Below are 12350 nucleotides of genomic sequence, written 5' to 3' on the forward strand. Positions count from 1 at the left end.
CTATATGCACAGCTGTCTCTTTCTTCAGGGACTGAGAAGCTTTGTCCCGATTAAGTGATTTGATGTGAGTTACACACCATGCAGTTAGACAATGGCAGGTTCAAACACAAGTCTGCACAATACAGGACTTACAGTAAATTTATCTAATTCTTCTTTTATGCCATACATACCCTGGGTAAAACACAGGTACTCTTTAAGATAGGGACACTAACACTGAAAGCACAAGCAGAGTTTTTTTTTTTTTCCTGAGTAATTTCCTACCTTCTGTGCCTTTGACAAAACAATCACAATTAGAACTTAAAGTCCACTGGAAACCATAGTTTCATCCTTAAAACAGTAGAACTGCTGCTTTAGCAAAAGATTAGCAGTTATTTTTTTGTTTTAAGAAATGCATCCAGAACCACCCACATAATACAATTAACAAATGTTAGACTAACAAAGTCAACTGCATACCACCATGCATTTTAATTTAAAATAGTTTGTGATTGCCAAATCAGTTCTAATTGCATTTAGCCTATCAGCAGCAAATACTTTATTAGGCACTGATAAGACAGTGGTTTATACATGTTTTGAAAATTATCCTTCAGCAATATAGTACATATTAATTTTTGGTGATGAATGCTTCTTCAAAGTTCTGTTTCAACTGAATTGGAATATGTTTCCTTCAGTGGTGGTTTCTTTTTTACATATTATGGCCTTAGCACATCCAAATAACTTAGCCCTTTATTATTATGATACTGTTTTGTTTTTCCTGAGGAACAGAAAGTTTGCAAACTTTCACCTCAAGAACCAGGAATAAAGCTAAAAATAACCTGTGCAGAACATATCTGAGAAACACTAAAGTCATGATAGCATCAGCAAGCAGCATAGTTTCTTTAGCACAGAAGATCAGAAGTTCTGGCCTCACACAAGCCTGAAATACCACTTGATAAAAAACTGGCAGTAATAACTAGGGTTTTGTGGATACTTAAAAAAATTGCAGTCATGAGCGTGCCATCGAGCAGTGCATTCTCTTTAGTGTCAAATGGTCAGGAGTTCTAGTCCCACATAATACAGTAATATCACTTCATAAAAACTAGTGATAATAACCAAGTTTCTTGGATACCTAAACTTGTGCAGCCATGAGAGTGCCCACTGGCAGTGCATTTTCTTTAGTACCAGAGGGTCAAGAGTTCTAGTCCAAAGAAATGCAGTAATATTGCTTCAAAAAACTGCCAGTAATTACGATTGCTTGCATAAGTAAAAATGAAATCTAAGTCAGAGCAGCTATATACATGAATTATAACACCTACATCAGGGAAATATGCATTTTACATGTTGCTTTCACTCACTCAGAAATTCAGTAGGCTAATAAGATTTGTCTTAATGAGCATTTCAAAGTCTGTAACTGCCTTAACTAATATTATTTACAGGATATAATCTACCCTGCTCTGTCAAAAATTGTAACAGTGCTAGAAAAATTCTCAGAAAAATAAAGAATGCCCATGAGCATTCTAATGTTTGAGGCCTTCCTTTAGTTACATTCTTGGAGGTCAAGGGTGACAGGAGCCCATAGTTCCACCCCCCCCCCCCCATTATTGTGTTATTGCAGGAGAGGAATGTGACAGAATTTTGCAGCTTTTCCCCCTTTGGAAGCAACATAAAATAATTAGATATTTAAACTTCACCCAGCAGAACTGTGACTGGAATACAACAGGATTAGATAACACAGACGCAGGAAAAGAAAGTAGTGTAGAGCATATCCGAAAAACATCCGAAGCCCCAAATGTGTCAACTGACAATGCAATTTACTCAGTGCCTGAAGATCAGGAATCATAGCCCTGTGCAAGATAACTTCATAGAAACTAGCCGTGACAACCAAATTTGCTTTGACACCTACAATTATAGATCCATGAAAATGCCAACAGGCAATGTATTTTCTTTAATGCCAGAAAATCAGGAGTTCTAGTCCCACACAAGATAGTAATATTTCTACATACAGACTGATAGTAATAAATACCATTGTTTAGATATCTATGAATAAAATCTAAGGGCAGCTATATAAGACAGCGAATGCTAATCCATACAGCATCAAATTAAAATATATACCTAGAACAAAGACTAGTTTTATGCCTTCTTCTTTGTAACTTGGATGTAATTTGTGAATTTTCAGATATTTCGGTGCCCCTAAAATCCCTTTCCACCAACAATCGCTGCCTATGGCCCATCTGTCTCTGATAGAGGTAAATGCTGCTGTCATATAAGTACACCACTCCAATTTTGAGACAGTTGGACTATGTTAGTACCTTACAGAAAAGCATCATAAGATGTTTAGGAGGCTTCAGACTTTGAGTCACTTAGCACTACTGGGTTGAAGCAATGACCCAGTCAGTGAGAAGCCCCATTTTTGCTCCTGAAGTTAGGGATATGGATATGCAGCAATGTAACTGTAGCACAAACATGGTCTTTGATACAGCTGCTGGACACCAACTGCCATTTACCTTCTTACGTATCTGTACTACAACTAGAATTTCAGCAGGGGAGGACATCTGTTTTCCCATTTTTTTTCAGTGAATTGACACACGCTGACAGTGAAGCTCTGTAGCCTTTACAGGGGACATTGGCAAAGGAGTTTCGGACAGGACCAATGTAATTTTTAATTAGATGTGGCCAGCCATTTTTTAGCATTTGGTGTCACTATGGACAGAAGTGTAGCTAGGGTGGGGTGAAGAAGGCAGCTGCCCTGGATGAAAGGTGTTAGCAGGAGCAATGAACAGATCTTTTTTTTTTTTTTTCTTTTTTTTGATCTCACACAGTGTCTGGGCATGACACAGGCCTGGCATGCTCCTCTTTAGAAAAGAAAGATGGTGTTTCAGATCAAAGAATGGATCTTATTTATTTACTTTTTCTGCTTGTCAACATACTGGAGAGGGGTACCACCAGGTGCCAGGTGAGTTACCTGTGACTCTGACTATGGGTACATTAAGACAGTTATTACCTGCTAATGTCTTTACAGATAATTATTTGGAAGGCGGAAGGACCAAGCTTATTTTATGAATGTTGTATCTGCTTCACGCTCTCATATGGTAAATCTTTTTAATCTGCATGCAATATCAATGTCTCTTATGGCTACACTGCTCCACATTTGATCTGCATTAGGTATATCTAGTGTCACATTTTATTATTATGAAGGATTTAAGTGTTAGTCTCTATTAGAACTTGTCTGGCAAGTAGACGCCGATATATTAAGACTTGTACTCATCGGGCCAATTTGTGTCAAACTGTGACAGTACCATTTGTGTGAACACGTAGTCCAGTATTGCAACAGAACAATGCTTTCAAATGAAGAAAGTTTAAGCTCCTGTCCTTAGTGTATGTTTTAACAATGGATGAACAACTGGTTAGGAAGAATTGGGCCAAATAATGTGAAATATCATATGCCTATAGTAGAAAGTAATTTATTTAAACCTGATTTGTAACAGGAAAGTATTTACTAAAGTCAGATTTGTTTAAATTTACCCCAAATGATTGTGTTCGCACTTTTAATATCTGTTCGCTTTCAAGCATAGCTTGAAGATAGCATTTAATATTTGTCACAATCTTCTAAACAAATTAAACTGGATGTTTTATGAAAACAAACAAAAACAGCATCACCTCCTACTCACACAGAAGCTACTCTACAAAATTAGAGCTCGGTTATAATCTCTCTACTGAAATGGCACTCAACTAAATCAACCGTTAGATCTAAGAACAAAAATCTCCTACAGATGCACAAAAAAGTGACAGATTAGGAGATGGGATACCCAGCATTTTCTTACCTAAAGAATGGAACATTCTTCCTTTTTCCTTAAAAGCAATCCTTAAACGCCACCTTAGAATAAGATTCACTTAACATCATAGTGATGTAATGTGATAATTATGAATTAATCTGTCCATTTTACATTGACTTTTTACCTCTAATTTATTTGGATATACAGTCATCCTCAGTCATTAAAATGCCCTATAAAATTAAACTTTTTTATTTTTTCTCCTGTTTCACTTATTCTGTGTACGGCTGTCTAGTGTACCATACTTCACTTTCCAAACACTCTTTTCATTTTAGCTACTCTTTTAATTTTACTCTTATTTGCATACCTGTCAACTGTCCAGATTTTTACATAATGTCCAGATTTTTACCTCATATAGCTCTGTTCTTCAAAAAAAAAAAATGTTTTTCTAGCACTGACAATTGAAGTCAGTAAATAATGACCTACATTTGAGTTTCAGACTTCCTTTCAGAAAATGAATGATAACACAAATCATTTTATTCTAGCAAGTTTCTAACTGGAAAATGTAAAATCTGTTAATATTTTTGGGTCTTTGTCCCACCATTATTTTAGGTTTTGCCAAGATTTATTGTGCTAAGACGTTGAGATGTATAATAACTTACTACTCTATGGTTTTCGTTATCTTTCTTACCATGTAGTATTGCAAGTATACTTTTGCACTTCCTTTTCATTTGTTATATACTTAAACAAAAATTAATTTCCTTTCTATTATTTTACTGCATTATCTGACTAGTTGCATTGCTTTGATGTATGTTTAGTGAGATATATTTGTTTAAATATGCTGTAACATTTTATTTGCTCTATTTTTAATGCAAGCATCTTTGATGTTATTAATCCAGACCCCCTACAAAAATGTGGCATTACACATCTTGGTCAGCAAAATGTAAATTAATAAATATATTACAAATCACACTGTCAGTAAAATAGATATTTTATCATTAAACTTTTAATGTGTGTGTATATAGCTCTTAACAAGACCACATATACCTTGTTGAACATTTGACATCTGATGTAATAACATTCTTCTGTATGGATACAACTGACACACTGTAAAACATTAAGTTGGTGTTCCAAAATGAAGAGTTTCTTGCTGTTCAACAAAGTAATATGAATACAAAAAAATGCTTTCAGCAAAATAGTTTTGGAAGGTGGGGGACCAAAATCTTCCTGAAGTGCATTACATTATTAGTTTGTAAAAAAAAAAAAATTTCCATCACACTGACCTTGTCAATCATTTGAGTAAGTTCCAGTGAAGTGGAACACTTTTATAGTTCAGAGTTGCTAGGAAACACTTTCATTTTCTTGAGTTGTGAGATCTTCAAAAACATGCTAATAATCACTCCAGTTCACTAACCTCCTCACACACACATGCACGCATGCGCACGCACACACACACACACACACACACACACACACACACACACACACACACACATACATATGCATACACATGCACACAAACACACACAAACACATGCGCGCACTCACACACACACACACACACACACACACACACACACACACACACACACACGCACTCACACCACAAACACACACAACCATATATAGATGCATACACATGCATACACAACATATACACAAACACACAAATATTTCCATTTCCATGTTTTAGATGCTGCCTCCATGTTGTCATTTTTATAAATGCCCGGCTTTACAGAATATTTCATGTTAGCCAGAGCAAATGACTGACTTTCACTTTCAAATAACCAAGAAAATACACTGATCCAAAACAAATCCTTTCTAGCCACAGACAAGGACAACAGACGAAAGTAAATAAATTAAGGCTAGTGTTTCAGAATGCCAGATTTTCTACTATTAGTGCAAAAGCAAGGCATTTCTGTTCTTGTACCTCATTTAAGAGAGATAAACATAACTTGCTTTTTAAACAGTAGGATATTTGCCATTTTTCACATACTTTTTCAACAGGGTGCATCTGCCTAGTTGGATTGACACACTAAATTGGCTGCAGGTGTCAGTGCGCATGTGTGTCTGTGTGTGTGTGTGTGTGTGTGTGTGTGTGTGTGTGTGTGTGTGTGTGTGTGTGTGTGTGTGTGTGTTACAGAAGAACAACCATAGAAACATAGTAGGGTTAGCCACCAGGCAGTGTGAACATTGGCCCTAGATGATTGTCACTGTTGAGGTGACACTGACCCCAGCTGCAAAAATGGAAAAAAGGGGTTGTGGATGCATGGTTTTGTCGGGTTGCTTTATACCTACAATCAACTGCATTACAAGCTGGGATAAGTACAAACTTGCAGTTTTAAAGATACTATTGCATTTTATTTTTATGGGAAGCCACGGTGGTGCAGTGGTTAGCGTTGTCGCCTGATAGCAAGAGGTTCTCCTGTTCAATTCTCGGCTGAAGCGTGTTCTGTGTGGTCTGCATGTCCTCCCCGCGGTCGATTGATGGTAAAGACATGCAGGTATGTGTGAGCGTGAATGGGTGGGACTTCGTTGAAGGTTGGGCATCAGGCTGGAAACTCGGCACTGTAAAAATCCACTGCCAAGCATGAGCGGACCAGAGTTCCGCTTTGGCGACCCCTAACCGAGAAGAGCGGAAAAAAGACATTTCATTTTATTTTTATATTTCTTTGTTCAGTAAATATAGTGTTCTGTCTGCAATTCTGTTATTTCTTTCATTGAATATTGTGATCTGTTCCCCACCCTTCCTCCCTGTTGGTGTCTTCTTTTTTTAGTTGGTGGATACGCAGTAAGCTCCTGAGTGGTTTCTGGCCCAGAAATTGTAGTTATTGGCCATCTGGGCAGTTTTTCCATCTCTCTCAACTTTGATTTAAAAGCTTGCATTTTCACTTGTTTCCCCCTTTCCTGTAACTAGTCTCGTTCAGATACAGATTTGCTGTATCTAGGACTGTTTTTAAGCTCCTGAGCCCCCAAATCCTTTCTGTGTTGGAGGGAAGCCTTCTAGCTTATCAGTGGGAGTGGTAAGCATAGCTAACCAATCTACCACATAAGGAGTGGTTCTGGCCCAGAAATTGTAGTTATTGGCCGTTTGGGTAATTTTTCCATCTCTCTCAACTTTCTGATTTAAAAGTCGCATTTGCACTTTTTTTCTTTCCTGTAACTAGTCTACTTCAGATACAGATTCTTGGTTTTAGCACTTGGATTTGCTTATTTGTGCTCAGCACTTGTTCAGAATGTGTTGTAAGCACTAAATAAGCTACAAATTACTACAGCACTTAACCTTCCTCATTACCTAGAGGAAAGCAGTTTTTGTACTTGCTTTCCTCACTTGCTTAGAGAAAAACAGCTCTTGTACTCACTTTCCTCACTTGTCTAGAGGAAAATATTTTTTTATTCAGGCATGTCCAAGAGTCAGCTCCGAGTGTTATCTCCTGTCTATCTGGTGAATCTGGGCATCTTGGGGCAATGTAGCAATTGCCTCATGTACACAGACAACCCTCTCCTCCTACCACTCAACACTACAACCTGTGAGAGATGCACGTATCTAGCCAAACTGGAGGCAAAGCTCTCTCAATCCAAGACAGAACTTGACAGTCAAGAGGAGAAGGTAAACACTTGCACCACACCACACTCATCACATAGTCCCACTAAACCTACACTACCAAAATCCACACATAGAAACACAAAACATTCACAGAGGCTCTCAATAATAATCTGCTCAAGCAACAGAGACCTCCAAAGCAGAAATGCAATCAACCTCTACCCGCAACACAACCCAAATGACACATAGCCCACAGACTCAGGGTGCCACTCAACCACAGCCCATAAGGCAAAACAACGTACTCAACACACTAGTCATACGTGACTCTATAGTCAGGGACACTGATGTCCCACTCACTAGGCTGAACAAGGAGAAGGTTATTGTCAGCTGCTTATCGGGAGCCAGGATCCGCCACATAACCCATGCACTCAGGTCACTCCACAACAATTACAAATATGACTCTGTCATTGTGCATGTTGGTGTCAATGACCTGAGATGTACCTCCCTGGACTACATGAAAAGAGACATGGAAGAGCTCTCCGATCTTGTGACCCAAGCAGGTATGACCCTAGCCCTGAGTAGAATCTGCCATCACCCAGAATGATACCGCAGTACAAGGACAAAATGATTGACTTCAACAATTGGCTAAGCTTCTGGTGTCATTCTAAGGGGATCCAGTATCTGTCTGCCTGAGATGACATGGTCGACAGAGATGGCCTGCACCTGTCACCCATGGGATTCCGGATACTGGCTAAGGCTCTTGCCACCCCTATAGTGCCTTTTTTAGGCAAGGTTCAAATGACAAATTCACCACCATAACAGGAACAGGCAGGCAAAAACTGAGGGTAACGCTACTCAATGCTAGAAGTCTAAATCTCAAAATGCACTCCCTCAAGGCACTCCTTAAAATGGAGAACATTGATATCTATGCAGTGACTGAGACCTGGTTCAAGGCTCCAGAGTGCACTCTTGTATTACCAGGCTATAACTCATACCACACTTTTCGGCCATCTAACCTGGACTGGAACACCAAAGGCAGAGGTGTGTCCATACTCATTAAGGATATCCACACCACCAGGCTAGTTGCTCAGTGTAATGCATCCGAGGTTATCCAAGTGCAACTAACTCTGGACAAAACTACAATCCAAATTGTAGCTTGCTACAGATCCCCCACCATGCCCCAGTATCCCCACTCCTCTTTTCTTGATATACTGCAAAATATTAGCATTCAAACAAACACCCTAATAATGGATGATTTCAACTACCCCACCATTAACTGGGAAAACTACTCATAGGTTCATAGGTTCATAGGTTCATACTAGGCTATCTGCCCTAAGGCATTTATAAGCCTAGCCAGAGTGTATGTGGCTTACAACACCCCTTAGGATGAGAATACTACGCCCTTTTAGGGTTTAGTTTACTATGCCTCTGTCTAGTAGTGACACAGAGATGACCCCCAGGGTAAACCTACGATCTCCCATCCACTCGTCGAGATATCTCTTGAATAGAGTCAGTGAGGGGCTCTGCCTAATATGGACTGGGATTCTGTTCCAGAGTGTAGGGAGCCTCTGGGTTATGAATCTGTCCCTCTAGCACGTCCTATTTATTTCTGTGTTGAGGTTTAAGTCACTTGTTCTCGTGGCTCTCATGTACCAAGTCCTTCATGCAATGCTTTCTGGAATTCATAAAGTCCAATGCCCTGGATCAACTTATCTACACCCCCACCAGAGGCAGCAATATTCTAGACCTAGTCATTACCAACATGAGTGACCGGTGTTCCACAGCAAAAGTCAGTTTCTCGTTGGTCAGATCCGACCATAAGCTAATCACTCTAGATATCCACATTTCACCCACCCCCATTAAGGAAACCATGTTAAAATATTTATCCAAAGCCAACTTCATGCTTCTTAAGACAGAAGTGGTGATGGACAATACAGTTACGACTGCTGAATCCTACACAAATGCACTCTATAAGCACTTACACGAGTGCATGGATCGTGCTATCCCGAACAGAACCAAGAAGCTATCCTCCAAAAAGGAAGGCAATCTGGTGGTCCCCTGCCATAAAAAAACTCTACAACAGAAGGAAGAAACTGTTGCAAAAGAGAGTAAAATCTATCCCATGAATGGAGGAGCTCCCTAGTCAGCCTCAGTAAGAAGCTAAGATCCCTTATAAGATCTTCCAAAACTAGCTACGAAAACAAAATCACCACTGATTCTAAGGACAACCACAAAGCATTCTATAGCTATGTCAGGAATCTCAATGGCAACACCCAGATCTGCTCTGAGTTACAGCACAACGGCACAAAAATTACAGAACCAACTGATATTGCCAATATCCTGCCAGATAGATTCGGTGCTAACTTTACCTCCCCTCTCACCCCCTAAAGGGTCCATATCTATACAGGAAGAATGCAGAGTCCCTGTAATCACAACTACACAGGTAAAAGCTGCACTCTCTAAAGCCAAAAACACAGCATTCATGGGACAGAACAACATCCCAGGCTGCGTTTTACATGAACTTCAGAATGAACTGGCTCCCCATCTAAGCACCATGTTCAATCATAGCCTCACTTCAGGCTTTGTGCCCACTGAATGGTGCACAGCAACAGTTATCCTGCTCCACAAAGGGGGAGCTACCACTGATCCCGGGAACTATCGCCCTATTAGCCTGACTAGCCGGGTCTGTAAGGCCATGGAACGTATCATCATGGAACTCATAAACAAAGACATTGGTAACCTCCAAACTCTTGACCCCACCCAGTTCGGGTTTGTGAAAGGCAGATCATGCCTCCTGAGCCTGATCGACTTCTCTGAGGCAGTCACCAAAGCTGTAGATGAAAGTAAGGTGGTTCACACAGCCTATCTTGACCTCGCCAAGGTTTACGACACCATCCTCCATTCTGGAATTATAGATAAACTCACTAAACTAGGTATAAATCCTTACATCACAAGATGGGTTGCCAACTGGCTCATTGACAGAACCCACACTGTAAAAGTTGCAGACCCCAAATCTGACTTCAAAGCAGTGACAAGTGGAGTACCACGGGGTTCAGGCCTGGGACATCTCCTGTTTGGTATCTACTTCTCTGAAGTGCAGGCTAACACAGAAGGCCTTTGGCTAACAAAGTTCTCAGATTACTGCAAACTAGGAGCCATAGTCGAGTCCCCAAATGATGTGGGCATCCTACAGAAGGGCCTCACTCAGATAGATGCCTGGTGTAAGAGCCATGGCCTCAAGCTCAGTGTCAAAAATTGCATTGTCATCTCCTTTGGTAAAAACTCTTTTACCCGTGAACTACCACATAGGTGGCAGTCTACTTAACACTGAATGTGTGATAACAGACCTTGGGACCCAGGTGGACAGTAGTCTCTCCTTTGATAATCACATCACCACTGTAGTCAGGAAATCTTTCTACATGGCACACCTCATTAGAAAAGGGTTCTCATCCAGGAAAAAAGAGGTCATTGTTCCCCTCTACTCGACACTCATTAGACCCATTATAGAGTACAACTCCCCTTTTAGAATGTACCTCAGAAGATATCTGCAGTAGCTGAAAATGCCACAGAAGTACCTCACAAAGAGGATTACTGGGATCAAACAGATGCCCTACATTGACCGTCTCAAAAAACTCCAGCTTTACTCCATTACATATCGCCTACTCCGAGGTGATCTCTGCCTAACATATAAAGCTATGTCAACCCTGAGATGTTGGACATGCTACACCTAAAGAAATCCCAATCCCTCCAACCTACACGCTCTAGGGACCTAAACCTTGTCACTACAATAAACAGGACATGCTGGAGGGATAGATTCCTGTCCCAGAGACGTCCCATACTCTGGAATAAGCTACCCATCTATGTCAAGCAAAGTTCCTCATTAGCACTCTTCAAGAAAAATCTTGAAGAGTGGATGGAAAATAGGAAATACACCCCGGGGAATCACTTCTATGGCTCTGCTCAACAGGGGCACAGGAAAATAACTTTCTTGGGTGGCATAAGCCAGGGTACCTTGTTGGCTAGGGTTACTTAGGCCCTTGGACCAATAGCCTAGTACCTACCTATGAACCTATGGCTGGATGTAAATCTGCCTAAATCCAGGTGTGTATGAAAACACTAAGTACATAAAATAAATGTATCTCTTCTATGCTGCTTAAATTTGAAATTTATGACTCTTCCTTGCCAATTATATCCTAATGATTATGATTATGTATGTCTGTATTCTAGGGGCACTAGGTTATATTGCTTTTTTAAATGGCTTTAGGGGTACTCAGCAACACATAATACAGTGTACAGTACTGTTTCTAGCCAGACTGCACAGTACATTATGAAGGACTGATACAAAGACTGCTGTAGCATAACATGCTCTGGCATGTAGTGCTACTCCCACATGCAAATGTAGCTATACAGAGATATAGGTAATATCAATTAGCCATGCACTCTGTCCCAGAAACATACACAGTAATCTAAATAACTCAGTACAGCAATTGAAAGACAAGCTCTTCTGAGCTGTTTTGTGCAATGCAGTGAAGACTGAACGTGGTTGAGTCATGGTGCATATCCAATGCTGTCTGTAGCAGCAGTGGGTCTGTTAGTGCTGCAGGGAAGTATTGTGAGGCTCTGTGTATCTATGTGCGTGTGTGTGTGTGTGTGTGTGTGTGTGTGTGTGTGTGTGTGTGTGTGTGTGTGTGCGTGCGTGCGTGCGTGTGTGCGTGTGTGTGTGTGTGTGTGTGTGCGTGCGTGCGTGCGTGCGTGTGTATGTGTGTGTGCGTGCGTGTGTGTGTGTGTGTGTGTGCGTGCGTGTGTGTGCGTGTGTGTGTGTGTGTGTGTGTGTGTGTGTGTGTGTGTGTGTGTGTGTGTGTGTGTCTGTGTGTGTATCTGTGAGTATGTGCATTCGTTTAAAGGCAAGAATGGGACTATATGGTATTGTGTGTGTATGCGTGTGTGTCTGTGTATGTCTAGGTAGCTACATTAATGAAACAACAAATGCATAAAATGTTTGAATCAGAGACATGCAAATAAGTTGCTAATGAGCTTGTGCTGAATTTGACTCTTTCATG

At 40.4% G+C, this 12350-nt stretch overlaps 1 protein-coding gene across 1 annotated transcript in view; it reads right to left on the bottom strand.

Moving 5' to 3' along the window:
* KREMEN1 (kringle containing transmembrane protein 1) overlaps positions 1-12350 on the bottom strand; it is a 972602-nt gene that overhangs the window by 909263 nt on the left and 50989 nt on the right. The window lies entirely within an intron of this gene.

Source organism: Protopterus annectens, chromosome 4.part0, assembly GCF_019279795.1.
Source record: "Protopterus annectens isolate FY-2018-M chromosome 4.part0, PAN1.0, whole genome shotgun sequence".
Taxonomy (NCBI): domain Eukaryota; kingdom Metazoa; phylum Chordata; order Ceratodontiformes; family Protopteridae; genus Protopterus; species Protopterus annectens.